The 18205-nt window shown below is 34.2% G+C and overlaps 1 protein-coding gene and 1 pseudogene across 11 annotated transcripts in view; both read left to right on the top strand.

Moving 5' to 3' along the window:
- The window catches only part of DMD (dystrophin), a 2654855-nt gene that overhangs the window by 1890919 nt on the left and 745731 nt on the right, over positions 1–18205 (top strand). The gene's annotated exons all lie outside the window — the stretch shown is intronic.
- LOC141582699 (cysteine and histidine-rich domain-containing protein 1 pseudogene) lies at positions 12271–17689 on the top strand (annotated as a pseudogene).

Here is an 18205-nt window from a genome sequence, read left to right as displayed (position 1 = left end):
TAAGTTCTATAGCACTGAAGAGTATATTATGATTCTCACTAACAAATACAATTCTGTTATATAAATACCCTTATCATTTAATAGGCAAAATTAGCTGATGCTACTATGCAATTTTTGTCAGCTTTACTCAGTTTAGAATAACCTTATATTCCAAATACTTCCAAATTGCCATATGCCTACTATTTTCCTGTTCACATTATTTTTCCCCTTATTGTTCCTGACCCTCCTTTGAGTAGTAGTGTCAGTGGAATTAGACTCATGCATTCACATACTGAATGAATGAATTAGTGTGTAATTCGTGATACATAAAATACTGTATAAACATCTTATATATTTTATATATGTTTTATATATCATGAATCTGATATATAGGATATATAAAATATAAATATCTTATATATTTTTATATCTTATATATCATATATATATATATATATATATGTGTGTGTGTGTGTGTGTGTGTGTGTGTGTATTTAGGGGATATCAAACAGTACAATATATATCTGACATATATTTTGATAAAGAAACACCCTAGGGTTAAGTTAACTGCTTAAATTATTACTTAGTGTAAATGAATTTAATTTGTTCTGTAATTTCAAAATGATACTTATTAAAAAAAAGTAGAGTTTGCATGTTTAATACATCTGAAGCTACAGTTTCCAAATTCTGAACACTTCAGTGCCCCCTCTGGACATAATGAATATTTGGCAGTTACTGAGCATAACAGGGCACAAATAATATAGTTAATGAAGGCATCCATAATTATTGAAATTAGACTATTTTAAGAAAAGTTTAAATTTCAACATTAAACAACTTACAATTATAATAATTGATTATGTAACATGCTGGTCATTAAAATGAGATTGGTATTTTTATTTTATTTTTGAGATGGAGTTTGCTCTGTCACCCAGGCTGGAGTGCAGTGCCATGTGATTTTGGCTCACTGCAACCTCTGCCTCTTGGATTCAAGCAATTCTCCTCCCTTAGACTTCTGAGTAGATGGGAATACTGGTGTCCACCACTATGCCAGGCTAATTTTTGCATTTTTAGTAGAGACGAGGTTTCACCATGTTGGCCAGGCTGGTCTCAAACTCCTGACCTCAAGTGATCCAGTCATCCTCAGCATCCAAAAGTGCTGGGATTACAGGTGTGAGCCACCATGCCCGGCTGAGATTGGTATTCTTGAAATTAAGAATTTTGATAAGCATTAAAAAGGCAAAACATGGACACACTCACAATAACGTATAGGATCCAACTAAAATTCTCTTTATTGAAACACGAAATTACAAAGCCATGTGGCGTACTTTTAATTTTTAAGACTTTTTTGAAGGAACTTTTGTGAACAACAAGTAGAAAAAAATGTGGGTAGATAGCATCTCTGTCTTTAAAAGTATTTGATGAAATAGGTGATAAGAAACACAGAATTAATAATTCATGTAACCTTTATTACAATACATCTTCTGGTATTAGCATAGTAATAAGTATTCATGATCTACATAATTGGAGAGATAACACAAATACAAATTATGTACACACACATACACACATACACGTTCCTATGCTTCACTCAAAACTCAACAGATGCTATTGGGACATTATAATGTGTATGCCATTATAACTAAAGTCAGATTTGTTATAGACAGTATTGTTCTTTTATTATCTTTAATATCTTCAATCAGTCCATTATAATGGTGGTATTAAGTTTGCTTATGACTAGGTTAAACAGAACTTTGGACTCCATAAAAATAAGAACAAATATTTAAAATGGCTTTAGAATAGAGAAGTAATCTGGTAAAAGTATTCTTGATGTTAATAGAAACAAAACAATGTGCTTGTTAGATTAACAATGAATAAACAGATTGTACCAGTTTTTCTCTAACGTAAATAGTGCTAAAACAACATTCTTTGTAGGTCTCCTCAGATACACATATGAAAATACCTAGAAGTAGGATTGCTACCTCATTAGAGTATTCATATCTTTAATTTTATTATATATTACAAATTGTTTTTCCACCAGCAGCAAGAAGTGGCAGAAATTTATTATTTTAATTTCCATATCCCTGGTTGAACAAGTTTTCAAGTTTGTTGGGCAGATATTTTCTTCTGTAAATTGACTCTTCATATACTTACCCCAATTTTCCATTGTGGATTGTTTACTTTCTCTTACTGATTAATATGAGTTCTCCGTATATTTTGGATTCTAGTAGAGTTCTGGATTATATGCACCTAGTAGATGAGTCTATAATTCCTTATCCAGTATCTTCTCATTGACTTTTTAGGAGACTGGTGAAAATGATCACTTAGCAGTACATACGGAAATAATGACTTATAAGCATATACAAGTTAAGTGCAACAGGTCAGTTAAGGACCTGGTATCCCAGACAAAGACTGACATATTGAGTAACCCGGGAATTGGCTTTATTCCATAATGTGTCCTTTTCCTTGATTTCAGAAACACATATATTTGCTGTTTTCTTTACATGTTTCAGAAAAGTATTCATTAAAGGGAATACAAATATATTGTTGCTGTTACAACAACAACAACAACAACAACAACAACAAACAAACACGAGTTTAATTCAGTTGCCCATTCAGTTGCTTGAGTTTATAACTTATGGTAGCACTTAGAGTTGTTTTAGATAATGACTATAATTTTGGTACAGAACCTAATAGTAAAGACAAAACATCCTTAATTTCATTTAAAGTGCATGTCAGTCATAAAGTCAGAATTGAATTGTTCTGTTCTTATCTTTAATGAAAATTAGCCGAATTGCTATTTTTTGTTTTAAAAGAAACTTCTGCTGTTTAATAATAGTTACAGATTTAAATAAATATTATGTTAAGACTTAAAGAACCATGTCCAATTACTATATGGGTAATAACTTAGAGATGCTTTATGTTGGTTTAAAGTAATGCAAGTATCACTGGCCACAATTCAGAGATAAGTCAAAATCACTTTTCTGTAATATTTGCTTTTCTTGTATATAGATCTATTGTATTCCCTAATCCTTTTGGGATATATAATCCAGTGATATTAAGACCAATTCATCCAGAAACTGAAACATTCAGTGACAGAGTTCATCAGGACCACACTCAAATGAATGTTAAGAGTCATAGCATGATAAAAGTGCATCTAAAAGAGTATATGAACAGATGACATTGCATACAATGTTGCATATAAGAAAAAGGAAGGAAAATATTCATATTATGTCATTCTAATTCATGTACACTGAAAATATAGACCGTGAACAGACATTCTTTCATTTGTTCCTTCATATATGCAATAATAGAATGCTTCTCGACCACAGATGATTCTAGGGGAAATTGGCAATTGCTGGAGATATTTTTGGTTGTCACACATGGGGGAGGAGAAAGTGCTACTGGCATCTTGTGAATAGTGACCAGACACGCTGCAAAATATCCTACAGTACATAGGGTAGCTCCCTACAAGAAATAATTATCCAGTCCCAAATGGCAATAGGGCCGAAGCTGAGAAACCCGGATTTAAGCTCACATTACATCCTAATCGAAACTAATTTGTTTGATTCTGAGCCATGGGATTCATCAAATAAAATCTATTTTCATTGGTACCATATTTAAATAAATTCATAGAACTGGTAGTATAGTAATTATGTTTGCAGGATTTGCCTCAGACTGTGGTTCAAATCTCAGATTCACCATATATTAGCTTGTACCCTAGGCAAGTTTCTAACCTTTTGTGACTCTACTTTTTTAATATGAAAAATGTTAATAGGATATGTGGAGAGGCTCTGCAATGGAGATTGAGTGAGAATAATTAAGGCGATTTATGTTAAGTGCATAGCAGAATGTTTGCACATAGTAAGTTTTCAACAAATGGTAGCAGTTAGTATGACCTTTACATATACTCAATCATTTCATCCTGATCTACTATGAAAAGCCTGGTCGCTTTCCATATTTTATTGTTTTTAAAGTACCATTGATTAGAATATGCATCATTTTATTTTTCACCAAGAAAAATGTGTTGCCATCTTAGACTGTGACACGCTATCATTGATAAAACATGTAAAACTTTCAGAGCAGCTAAACTGTTGAAATAAAATGTGAGTCTTATAATTGATTTTTGTAAAACTCATCAAGAAGTCTTATTTGATTAGGTACAACTGAACATTCAGTATCAAATTCCCTTAGAAGGATATAGGAACATAGCTTAGCAGGAAGGTAGCATCAGGCATCTCTCTTTAGCAGGATTAGTATGTGTAGCAATCTCCGGAACACCACAGAGCCATCCAAGAGCTATTCAGTTCACAGCACCTGTCCACTCTCACGTGGCGTCTCAGGTGCACAGGAAGGAAACAAATAGAGATGCTGGGTCAACCCTGGCCTAGAAGCCTTATACATCCCAGAAGCCAATGCCTTGTAAGATAGTTTCCAAGGTCCTCAAAAGGGGCATGCTTAGTTACAAGAATAGTTGCACTTGGGGAATCCCCAAAATTATGTTTTTTTTTTTTTTCCATTAGGCATTTAGAGTTCATATGAAGAACACTTAACCAAGGTGTAATTTAACAGTCTCGAACATTTTTTTAAATCTGAAGCAATGTTGCCTGCTAACACATTTGACATTCCAACTTTATCAGTTTTCTAGGGAGATGGGAGCTAGAAAGTTGATTGAAGGACAAATTCTCATACAGATGGGCAAAGGGCATTTTTAACCCTTTATTCAAAATAATATTTGTTTTTATTTATTTTCTATTTAAAGATACTGAAGCTCAGAGGAGTTAAATGTCTTGCCCCAACTCATGGATTAATAAGCCTAGAACTCAAATGTTTTTATTTCTAGACTGATTATTTCCAACAACACTTTAGTGTCCTAAAGCAAGAAGCATCAAACTATGGTCCAAGGACCATATTTAGCCCTCCACCTATTTTCATAAATGAAGTGCTATTGGAATAAAACCACATGTATTTGTTCATGTATTGGACCTGACTACTTTCATGCTGCATTGGCAGAATTTGGGTATGAGAGAAAACATAACCCACAAAGTCTAAAATATTTACGATATGGTGTTTTATAAAAAATGTTTACTAACCTCTGCTCTAAAGTATAATTATAAAATGGCTGGGTGCGATGGCTCACACTTGTAATCCCAGCAGTTTGGAAGGCCTAGGTGGGTGGATCACGAGACCAGGAATTCGAGACCAGCCTGGCCAACATGGCAAAACCGCATCTCTACTAAAAATACAAAAATTAGCCAGGCTTGGTGGTGCATGCCTGTAATCTCAGCTAATCTGGAGGCTGAGGCATGAGAATCACTTGAGCTCGGGAGGTGGAGGTTGCAGTGAGCTGAGATCATGGCACTGTATTCCAGCCTGGGCATCAGAGTGAGACTGTCTCAAAATAATAAATAAAAAAAAAAATAGTAATTATAAGTTGTTTAACTCTTTCTATGAATCTATATAAGGAGATAAAAGAAAAACATTTGTTTCTAATGTTGAATTATTTAAAACACCCATGAATTTTTTTATTTTTAATTGACAAATAGTAATTATATATATTTATGGGGTTCAATTTGATGATATTTGTTTACATGGTGGAATAATTATGCATGATGAAGGATTTTAGAGCCACAAAGCCTGAACTTAACCATTTCTCATCAGTGGCTGGCCAACTTTTTTCTTTAAAAGGCCAGATAGAAAATATTTCAGTCAATTTTTGAGGCTTCATGGGCAATTTGGTCTCTGTTGGAAAAATTCAATTCATGCTATGATTGGAACCTAGATAACTAGGCTCGAGAGCTCGTACTCTTCACCAGTAAGGACTTAGGAAGGCAGCAAGACCTTAGGAGCACCGGTTTAAATGACAGTTCTTTTAGGCAGTGTCCTGTGCTCCTATTAAGCCAGACCAGAGCTTTGGCCCTTATTTAAGAACTGTATGTATAAAGTTTTCAAAACTAAGGGCTTCAGGTTTACACGAAGTCCTTCCATCCAAACAATGCAGATTTTATCCCCTTAAGAATCTGTTCATACCTACCATCTGTTCTCTTCATTCCTTAAGGCTAATCTTAATACAGCAGCCAGAATGATCTATTTAAAAATAAGTCAGATCACATCACTTCTCTGCTGAAAGCCCTCCTTTGGTTCTTAATCTCACTCAGGATAACAGCCAAAATCCTTCCAAAGATGCCCTGCAGGACCAATCCTCCTCCATCCCCAACTCTCTGGCTATCATTCCTACTACCCTCCCCTTGCTCACTAGATTCCACTCACCCTAGTGTCTTTTTTTTTTTTTTTTTAAATGGAACATACACATACACTCTTGCCCCTGGGCCTTTGCACTTGCTGTTTTTGCATAGATTGTTTTTTTCCTGAGATAGCTACATGAATCATTCCCTCACTTTCTTCAGATCTTTACTTAAATACCACCAACCTACATGGCGAGGCTTTCCCTGGAGGCACTTTCTAAACTCTCCACATCCCACCTCCATTTGCCCCATACATAAGTCTCTTATTCCCATCCACCGCTTTAATGTTTCTTCTTTAGCACTTTTCACTCTTCAAAGCACTGTAATTTGTCTTTTATTGTATATTATCACCATTAGAATGTAAGTTTTATGAGGACAAAATAGTCTGTTTTATTCACTGTTACATATCTAGTACCTCAAACAATGTTTAGCACATAAGTAATCTGTAAATATTTATGCAATGAATCAAGTGATTTTTGGAAGACTTCTGTAAGATTTCATTTGCCAAAAGAATTCTGCCAAAAGGACTTTGAAACCTCCACTTTAAGAGTGGAGAGCTTCCACAGAGGCTTCTGGATGTCACTTGATGATCATACCTAGGTCCACTCTTTCACTGGCCTTGAACATTTCCAGTATGCAGCTTAGTAGATTCTATCTTCTCAGTTTCACAAAACTTGTCAGTTTAAAAATCAATACTGCATTATGCTTTGTATATTTGGACAGATTATTTTTGAAATCCATAAATCTCTTAAGTTTTTTTAAGTCTCCCTTTGTTGAGCTGCTCTTGATTGGTTCAAAATGGAAAGAGAGAACCTGTCATTCTTTGTCAATCAGCTTGGCATGTACTTGACAGCATGTAGTTATAGTGAAGAAAGCTGCGGTGCAGTGGTCTAGCAAAGCTAATTGTAGATAAATAAAAGAACAGTCACCCAACATGAGAGGAAAGAGAAAGAAACTCAACTGTACAATGTTGTGTTTTTCCATCCATCAGCCTTCATTTGTCAGAGTCGGCCTGACAACCTGGCAGTAGAAGTCAGGCTCCAACACAATACTGATTCCATTTCATATTTTGTTTCTTGCTACCCTTTTTAGCAGTTTCTATATGGAATAAGAGATAGTGCAGTCAATATATGTGACCAAGGCACATTTATTTTGAAGGCTTACTTTCGTCTTTTCATCCCAGAAATCATATATTTTTGTTTGCTTTACTATAATATTGTGTCAATTCTTGCTACAGTAACAAACAATGACAAAATTCTAGTGACATGTAACAACAAACATTTATTACTCACTCATATGCCTGCAGATCAGCTGCAGTTTCACCCCACACTATGAATCAATCTTTTCATTGTAAACTGTGGATCTGCTCTAAATGTCTCCTCATTCCAGGACACCAGCCAAAAGAGCAGCTTCTATATGGCATATTATTCTCTCATGGTGGAAGATAAGAGCAAGGGGAACCAGCAAATCTTGAATTGCCTTTAAAGTTCTAGCTAAGAGCTACCACATGATTTCTTCTACCCATGGTCTATTGATCAAAGTAAAGTACACAGTTAAGCCCAAAGTCAGTGGGAAGAGAAATAGATTCACTCCAGGGCAGCCATACTTAGAGAGGAAATGAATAATAAGGAACTAGCAAATCAATCATAGTATCCACAAATACCTTAGAATTTCATTGATTCCAAAATGCATTTTTAGTATTTCAATATCTCTGAACTTGAGATATATCGTACACTATATAGTGTTTACAAAGTCTAGTTTTTTTTTTTTTTGATTTCTTAGTTTATGTAACAATAGTGGCCCTTATAATCAATGATAAATTAAAACGTTGATTGTGGTGATTGAAAAAATAGCCAAATGGCAGAAGGTACACTTTATAAATAAGTTAGTTATAAGTGGGAGCTAAATGATAAGAACACATGGACACATAGAGGGGAACAACACACACTGGGGCCTATCACAGGGTGGAGGTTGGGTGGAGGGAGAGGATCAGGAAAAATAACTAATGGGCACTAGGCTTAATATCTGGGTGACAACATCATCTGTACAACAAAATCCCCATGGCACAAGTTTATCTGTGTAACAAACCTGCACATGTACTTAAAATAAAAGTTAGAAAAAATTAAGTGAACAGAAACTTATATTTGAAAAAAAAAAAAAAAAATGCTGTCATGTTTATCTCGAACTTCTTTTTTCAGTAGCAATATTTATATCTCGTTCAGATCAGCTTATTTGATTCAAAAACCATGCATTAATAGCAGATCTCATGTCTATTTATTCATATATTCTTATACATTCATTTATACATATATATTCATTCATTTATATTTAGAAGATCAGTTGGAATACATAAGTGCCATTCCCTTATTTAAAATCCGTTTGATGAGTTCATGTCCTTTGCAAGGACATGTATGAAACTGGAAACCATCGTTCTTAATAAACTGACACAAGAACAGAAAACCAAACACCACATATTCTTGAACTCATAAGTGGATGTTGAACAATGAGAACACACGGACAATGGGAGGGGAATATCACACACTGGGGCTTAGGGGATTAGCGGATAGGGGAGGAATAGCAGGGGGTGGGGGATTGTGGAGTGATAGCCTTAGGAGAAATATCAAATGTAGGTGACTGGGCGATAGATGCAGCAAACCACCACCATGTCATGTGTATACTTATGTAACAAATCTGCACAGTCTGCGCATGTACCCAGAACTTAAAGTATATTAAATCAATCAATCAATCAATCAATCAATCAATCCCTTTTTGTAGCTTCTCCACTACAGTTCTGAGGGTGGTATACAAGATTCTTCTTTTCTCTGGCTTTTGTTTTGTACTTCTACTCCATTACTCCCTGTTCCCTTACATGATATCTCCATACTGCTTCTGCTTCCTGTCTTTGCATATTCCATATTCCTTCTTGGAATATATTCTCTCTACCATCCATCCCCTTATAATAAGGTGCATGAGCTGTTTGTGCTCCCAGCCTTTCTGTCCTGACCTTCTTGTCTATCAAACACAGAACTGATCGGTTCTTGCTCTGTGCTCCATTGTACAGTGCACTTTGCTAGTTGTTGTACCTGACATGCTCTAAGTTTAATATGTATCTGTGTGTCTGCATTCCCAATTCCTAGCCCAGACAGTGAAACATAGCAAGCATTGAATAGATGTCTGTCAAATGAACAAATAAACAAATAAATGTTTGAACATACATGGAAAGGTTGTTTATGTCCTCCTTACAATGTGCTTTGAGATATATATATTCTTTATATATATATATATAAAATCATATATTCCAAGATTATTAGTAGGTAAAATGAAGAAAATTTAAAGAAATTAAGTACAAGAAAGGAAAACAAGGAAGAATTTTTCCCTGTTGTACTACGTCTAAGAACACCAAATTTCTAAACATATGCCTACACAATCAGCATAATGTTGAATTAGAAAGGTAAAGTTCAACAAATCAATCCTTAGAAATATATATATATTAATTTATTATATATAAAAATATATATTAATTTATTATATATAAAATATATATATATTAATTTATTATATTAACAATGACTTGTTACTTTTACCCTCAAAGGTTTTTTTTTTTTTTTTGACTTCTCTTCATCATGAATCTTTGCTTCACTGCTTGTCAGATCAGCAACTGCCCATTATTAGTAATGCGATACAACTAAAGGTGCTGAGAGTTACTCCCTTTCAAAAACCTATCAGGGCTGGATTTTAAAAGAGACCATGATATTCTCCTAGTGTTAGTGAACCATTACTCACTATTATCCAATTAGTACAAGTTATATTCTTAAAATTATATATGACGTTGTAGTGAATGGTCAGTACTCTGAAGGAAATAAAATTCTTGTTGTATCATAAGGATCTTAACACCTAGTGCACAATCTTGTATTGGAGGGGACACTAAGACTAAGACATGGAGAAAAAAGAACCTTAATGGAAATGCTCTATTATTAGAAATGAGGTTTTTTGGTGGAAATCCCATGAAGACTTTCTAGTCTGAATGTTCTTTGAAGTTGAACACTTTCTCATTACAAAAGCTGGCCACTATAATTAGCTATGTTTCCATTTTAGTGGTGACCTTCTTCACCTTATCTTAAATCATATAAACATGTGAGGGCATTTGTGAGATAAAAGGTTTACTCAAACCAATTCTCTGACCTGGATATCAGAGGTTTGGTAATCACAAATCCACTAAGAGAAACCCTCAGAGCATTTTCAAGGCTATGTAAAAATTTATTTCCTTTTCTTTGAAAAGAGACAGGATTTTTTCTCACTTATATTCTGGAAGAATTTTGTAGAAGGTACTTGAGTTCAAGAGGAGGAGAAATAATTAATATAATATTAAGAAGCATGTCAATTTTGGAAAGACATAAACATATCTGCACATGTGCATGCATGCAAGCATGCATGCCCACACACACAGTACACGCAAGAGGTTAAGAAAGGAAGTCGAGATTTGGTGACACATACTTCCTAGATATAATTTCAACTCTGCCATTTATAAACCACGTGGTCTTGGACAACTGACCTAATCTCTCTCAATTTCAGCATCTGTGAAATTAGATAAAATTTTTTTTTCTAGGAGTGTATGTATGTATGAAAAGCACAGTGTTTGACATATAATAAATGTTTTAGCAACTGTAGCTTGTTAATATTATCATAGCAATTAATGTCACTATAGCAGTTACTTGCCATTTTCAGCACAGCTAATAATTTTAGTAGCATTTTCTAATGTTTCCATCTTGTGTGGTTTCTTCGGAGTTGTTTCCTGCTCTGTTTTTTTAGCTTTTCTATGTCACATTCTATTTGCATGAAGAAATATCAAATTTTAAAAATTTATTTCACATATTATTTCATTTTTAGGATAATTGTGTTTCTTATAGTTTATTTTCCTTATACTGACTTTAGAAAATATATACTAAAGGATATTTTCAGTGAAGTTAATTGGATTTAGTACAGTTGACCCTTCAAGCAATAGTATTTTGCCCTTAATAACTGACCTATCTTTGAACTAATAAATTCAACCTGCAAATAAATGTAGTGAGGTAAATTATACAAATTTGTCTTCAAAATGGTCTTCCTAAAGTGATCTATCAAAGGTGCATTTAATTAGAGGTCCAGTTCTCCAAAAATGTGCCAAGGAAAACTAACCACGAAGAATTGAGAGCTAAAATCAATTCTTTCACCCGTTGCTCTATTTCTATAGAACTGAGAATAAATCTAATCTAGGAACTTAGAATCTGTATTATGTCATTGAAGGATGAAGAGATGACAATAGTGATGATAGAAGGAGATGTTAATAGAAAATATTTCAACAAAAGGAAATGATGTGACTATGCAATGCTCATTCACCAGGGGGCTAAATCTAGGGCTATTTTGGTGACTTGAACAGGGAATATTCTATTTCCTGCAAGTAAAAAATATGGACATTTCATTTGGCATGCCACCTGCTCTTCAGTCCATCATCTAGCAAGCACCTGCTTAGCACTTTGGAGCTCTAAGTAGTACTTGGACTCCTCAAATGTCAGCCTTGTTGCCATTTCTGTTTATTTTCCAATAACAATTTTATTAATGAAAATTTGTTTGTGGCTGTCTTAAGAAAATTCCTTGTAGTAGTCAAGGAGGTTCCTAATCCTATCTGCCAGTGCTTTCTGAATAGTAGCATCTATTCTTCATGATTTTGGGAACTACTTATGTGTGATTGAAGAATATGGGATGGGTAGTGAAGGATGCTAATCATTTTGCTGCACAGAAGAAACACAGATGGAAGTATTGACTGTGTTCATTTTCTAAAGGTATAGAATTTACACTGAATTGTACTTGTAGGTAATTTTAAAGGAATAGCTATTCAGTCTTTTGAATTTGTTACAATTTTGCAAGACATTTAAAAAATCTTACTGAGAATTTTTATCATAGATAATGAATGCTCTTATAATTTTAGGTTTGTTTCTTCCATAATTAAAAAATTATCCTAAAAGATTGTGTGTGTGTGTGTGTGTGTGTGTGTGTGTGTGTACTCCTTGGTTTTACACAGCAAACGTTCCTCGCATTGTAAGTTATATTTAGTTGCTCGCATTGTAAGTTATATTTAGTAAGTTTAATGTTGTTACCTAAATCTTTTTGCTGAATTTTAGAAACGGGAACATGTAGTAAATTTGGGAGAGCATAGCTAGTATTTATAAAGTAAACCCAGAACATTACATATAAACCCTCATTTCATTTTAACCTCCAATGAAGGATATATTCAGTATTAGTATTTGTATCATTTCCTTAGCTTCCTTGCTTATCTGTAATATGCAACGTGGTGGCACCCCTTTTCATATAATTCTCTCCTCAATTCTTTTTTTGGGGGGTTTACAAGTTTCTTTTCAATCTCTTCTGCTCCTTTTATCTTTTATTGGTTCAACTTTCTTCTCTTATCCTGTGGAGGTAAATATCTAATTCTGGCTCCATTTCCTTCAGTCACTCTACAAGTATCACTGGGACAATATTCAACAACTACTGTTTTTACCTCCAAAACTATATCCTTACCCCTAATCTGCACACTACACTTGTTTTTCCAATTATTTTCTGTACATTTGCATCAGTGTTACTCATAGGCATCTTGACTAATGTGTCCAACCTGAAAACATTATTGCTTCCATATACAGGGTCACCTATCTGCCTTATACCCCTAGACAGTTTCTCCCAAGTTACACTATGTTAGTGATTCTGAAAATTTTCTTTTTCCCCATCAAGTCCTGCCAATTCTATATCCACAACACAATGATCCTTCCTGAACATCCATGCTGCTCCTGTTTGTTCAATAAGTACTTGGACTTCTAAAGGAATGTCCTATCTTTATTTCATCAGCCTCCTATCCTTAAAATCTTTCCTCCAATCTGCTGCTAGAGTTGTCATCTTAAAAGAGTCAAATCAGGGTTGGTATATAAGAAATTTTACAAACTACCAAGTTCTTGATATATATAATCAACTTGAGAGAAAGAGAGAGAGAGAGAGAGAGAGAGAGAGAGAGAGAGAGAGAGATTTTATTCTGTCCTCTATAACACCTGAATAATTCTGTACATATTTATGTTAACAGAGCAGTGTATTACTTCAAATCCTTATACAAGCCAAAATCCTCACTGCCTTATGGCAATTGAACTTGCTTTTCCCTCTGCCTGAAATAGTCTTCAATATGTTGACATGACTCATTTCTTCACTTCATTCCATTTCCTGAAGAGAGGAACAGTCTTATGTGCTCACAATGCCTAAAATAGAGCCCACTGTCACTCCCTACTTACTCTTTTTAATCTTTCTTCATAGCATACATATACATATACATATACATATACATATACATATACATATACATATACATATACAGGCATACCTCTGAGACTTTGAAGGTTCAGTTCCAGACCACCATAATAAAGTGAGTCACATGAATTTTTTCATTTCCCAGTGCATATAAAATTATGTTTGCACTACACTGTAATCTATTAAGTTTGCAATAGTGTTATGCCTAAAAACTAATATGCAGGCCTTAATTTCAAAATGTTATTGCAACATTCAAGCTGAGAGCCAAATCAGGAATGCAATCTTATTTACAATAGCCACAAAAATATAATATCTAGAAATACGTCTAACCAAAGAGATGAAAGATGTCTACAGGGATAGCTACAAAACACTGATGAAAGAAACCATAGATAACACAAACAAATGGAAAAACATTCCATGTTAATGAAAAGGAAGAATCAATATCATTAAAATGGACATACTGATTAAAGCAATCTACAGAATCAATGCTATTCCTATCAGACTACAAATGTCATTTTCACAGAATTATAAAAAACTATTCTGAAATACATATGAATCTAAAAAAGAGTCTGAAGAGTAAAAGCAATCCTAAGTGAAAAGAATAAAGCATGATCTTAACCAACTTCAAAGTATACTATAAGGCCACAGTTACCCAAACAGATTGGTACTTGTACAAAAACAGAAACTTAGACCAGTAGAACAGAATAGAGAACCCAGAAATAAAGCTGCATACCTCCAGCCATCTAATCTTTGGTAAAGTAAACAAAAATAAGAAATGGGGAAATGACTGCCTACTCAATAAATGGTGCTGGGATGGCTGGCTAACTATATGCAGAGGAATGAAACTGGACTCCTACCTTTCACTATATACAAATTAACTCAAGATGGATTAAAGATTTAAAAAAATAAAATCTCAAACTAGGAGAATCCTAGAAGAAAACTTATGAAACACTATTATGGACATCAGTCTTGGAAATCAGTTCATAACTAAGTCCTTAAAAGCAAATGTAACAAAACCAAAAATTAATAAGTGGGATCTAATTAAATTAAATAGCTTCTACACAACAAAAGAAACAATCAACAGAGTAAACAGACAACCCACAGGATAAGAGTAAATATACACAAACTATCCATCAGAAAAAGACCTAATATCCATAATCTATAGTGAACTTAAACAACTCAACAGGCAAAACACAGACCATTAAAAAGAGGGGCAAATGGCATGAACAGACAGATACTTCTCAAAAGAAGATTAACAGATGACCAACATATTAAAAACTGTTCCACATCACTCATCATCAGAAAAATGCAAATCAAAACCACAATGAAATACCATCTAACACCAGTCAGAATGCCTATTATCAAACTCTCAAAACCCAACAGATGTTGGGGAGCCTGTGGAGAAAAGGGAACATTATATACAGTTGGTGGGAGTGTAAATTAGTTCAGCCACTGTGGAAAGCAGTTTAGAAATTTCTCGAAGAACTTAAAATGCACTATCATTCAACCCAGCAATCTCATTAGTGAGTATATATCCAAAATAAAAGAAATCGAGACCAGTGCTACCGATACGGGAGTGGGTAATGCATCCTCTTGCCATTCCCTGTGTTTGGTCCTTGCCTCTGAAGGTGGGAAAAGCAAATGGCCTTGCTGTACTACAACCAGGGCTGCAGTCAGCACTTTGATCCTGAGACCAATTCTGATCATGCTTGCACATACCACCCAGGTGTTCCAGTCTTCCACGATGCATTAAAGGGTTGGTCTTGCTGTAAGAGAAGAACGACTGATTTTTCTGTTTTCTTAAGCATTGTTGCCTGTACAAAATGTAGACATAATAGTGAGAAGCCACCTGAGCCAGTCAAACCTCAAGTCAAGACTACTGAGAAGAAGAAACTATCTGAATTGAAACCCAAATTTCAGGAACACATCATTCAAGCCCCTAAGCCAGTAGAAGCAATAATAACGGCCAAGCCCAGATGAAGAATTGACAAATTTGGAATTAAAAATATCTGCCTCTCTAAAATAAGCACTTGATAAACTTAAACTATCATCAGGGAATGAAGAAGATAAGAAGGAAGAAGACAATAATGACATTAATATTGGGGCCTCATTTAAGAATGGAGAGTGTTCGAAGACATATCCGGATCTAGAGAGTCTAGAAGTCTTCTGTGTATATCATTCTAGTATATATCATTCTGTTTTCCATGAGGGGATGAAATACTGGAACTGTTGTAGAAGAAAAACTTCTGATTTTAATACTTTCTTAGCCCAAGAGGGCTGTGCAACAGGGAAACACATGTGGAATAAAAAGGATGCTTGGGAAAAAGTTGTTCTATTTAGACATGACTGGCATGAGAGTACAGGTAAAGTTACCATTTCAGTAGATGCTAAAAATTCACTTCTAGAACTTAGTCGAGTAGAAGCAAATAGCACATTGTTAAATGTGCACATTGTATTTGAAGGAGAGAAGGAATTTGATCAAAATATGAAATTATGGGGTGTGATTGATGTAAAGTGAAGTTATGTAACTATGACTGCAACGAAGATTGAGATCACTATGAGAAAAGCTGAACCGATGCAGTGGGTAAAACCTTGAACTGCCTGCAGCAAAAAAAGCAGAAAAAAAAAACTAAAAGATGGCACAACGGAGTGAGTAGGAGATGGGAGGAAGGCTATTACGTATTTCAGAATTCTTAATACTGTGTGATGTGGTGACTTGCTACTGTAATCTTCTGCTTTGTTGTGTGTTACTGAATCTGGCATTTCAGAGTTAACATTAGGTTCTTAAAAGCTAAAGTCAGTTTGTCTTTTTGTGCCTCTCATCTTTGTTATACATTAAATTATACACACAATTTAGCTAAGAAGGAAAATATGGAAGAAATGCAATTTTAGTTTAAAGGAAGTCAATGAAAGGATTAAGTATAAAATAACAGCATTTTAATTTTTCATAGAAATGGGTTTTCTGAGATACTGTTGTAATCAATAACATGAAGATGTAAAATTTCCCAAGAAAAATTGTTAAAGTAAATCTAAAAGTAGAAGAGTAGATTCTGTATTTAACTCTAGCAGATTAGTTAGATAGAAAATAATCTGTGCCATGAACCTTTCAAATGTCTGTGTGAACAAATGTCTCTAGTAATGCCCACCCTAACTCAATTCCCATGGGCTTAAAGTTGCAACAATATTTATTTGCCCATTCAACAATTTTTTGTTTAGCACCTACTATGTGTTAGGCACTTTCAGGGATATGAGTGAACAAGGTAGTTATAGGTCTTACTCTCATAGAGGATAACTCTTTAGGAATGGTCAAAACTATACATGCACACACAGTTTGACTAATTGTGATGTGTTTTGAAGAAGGCAGCAAAGGAATTGGAACGGTTTAAGTAAGACTGCAGGTTGGCAGTGGGAACAATGGTCTTTGCTATCATTTTTCAAAAATCCCAATGAATGGGAATGACTACTGTTGCATTAAGTTTCATGTCTCCTGCTGACCCATAGTGACTATCTATTATCAGAGAGATAGGACTGGTTTTTCAGCATATGAGATATTAGTCAAACAAATTCAGATGATGAAACCAAAATTTCTTAATGCTTAGAAGTAACATTAATGTGATCAAGTCATTTAGATGATGTGTTATTAAGTTTTTGTGAGATATGAATAAGTAGCTGTTGCTACTGCCAATAGCATAAACATTGGATCCAAATCTAACTGTGTTTGAATATTAACTTGCCTACATCCCATGAGGTTCTGGGCAAGCTATTCACATAATTGTCCCTACCATCACTACTATCCCACCCACCCTTGCTTAATTTTCTTATCCATAAAGTGGGAATCTGTATGAATCAGAATTGGGGAAGGCAAATAGTAGTCATTATACAAATGGTAACTATGCTATCATCAATAATATAGTCTACAGCTATGAAGAAGCTAATCAGAAAATATTGTCTATTATCAGTAATTAGCAATATCAATAAATATCATAAGAAAAGTCCCAGCTGTCAGTGAATAAATAGAAAATAGTGATTTTCTTAGAGAAACACATACAAAATAAATGGTGGTGACAGTGCTTTAACTCATCAGTTTATATGTATAATGCACATATAATTTTAAATATATAATTTAGAAATTGTACATGGTTTTGGCTTGGTAATTTATGATATACGTAAATCATAAATGTATAAGTTGAAAGTTCAGTTACTTTTTTCTTTTCTTTAAATCATTTTTACTTTGCTGAAGATATGCTATTTTCTCTACTTCTTTAGAATAATATATTTTATTTTCTTTTAAAGTATTTTGAGACCATGTAGCCATTTACTACACCAAAATGTTTTTTTTTTTTTTTTTTTTTGCAAATGGGGTATTCAAGGATAAATTTATAGTGGCTGGGGACCTATTCAGAAGTAAGTAAAACTAAATTTTCCCCATTCCTGATCTGAGATCAGAGCTATTTCTACCTCTAGCAAAGACATACAGTCATTCCAGGCACTGCATTTTCAGGGAACAAATTGTTTTCTTGGCAAGGGGCAGTAAGACCATCAATTAGTAATTCTACATGTAAAATAGCTAAACTCCTGTTCTAAAGGAACTGAAAATTGCAGACATAACCATTAATATATAAGGTTAGTCATATACACTTTTGACCAAAATGCTTGTTTGC

The sequence above is a fragment of the Saimiri boliviensis genome, chromosome X (genome assembly GCF_048565385.1).
Source record: "Saimiri boliviensis isolate mSaiBol1 chromosome X, mSaiBol1.pri, whole genome shotgun sequence".
Classification (NCBI taxonomy): Eukaryota; Metazoa; Chordata; class Mammalia; order Primates; family Cebidae; genus Saimiri; species Saimiri boliviensis.
This window is presented reverse-complemented; position numbering and strand designations above follow the sequence as displayed.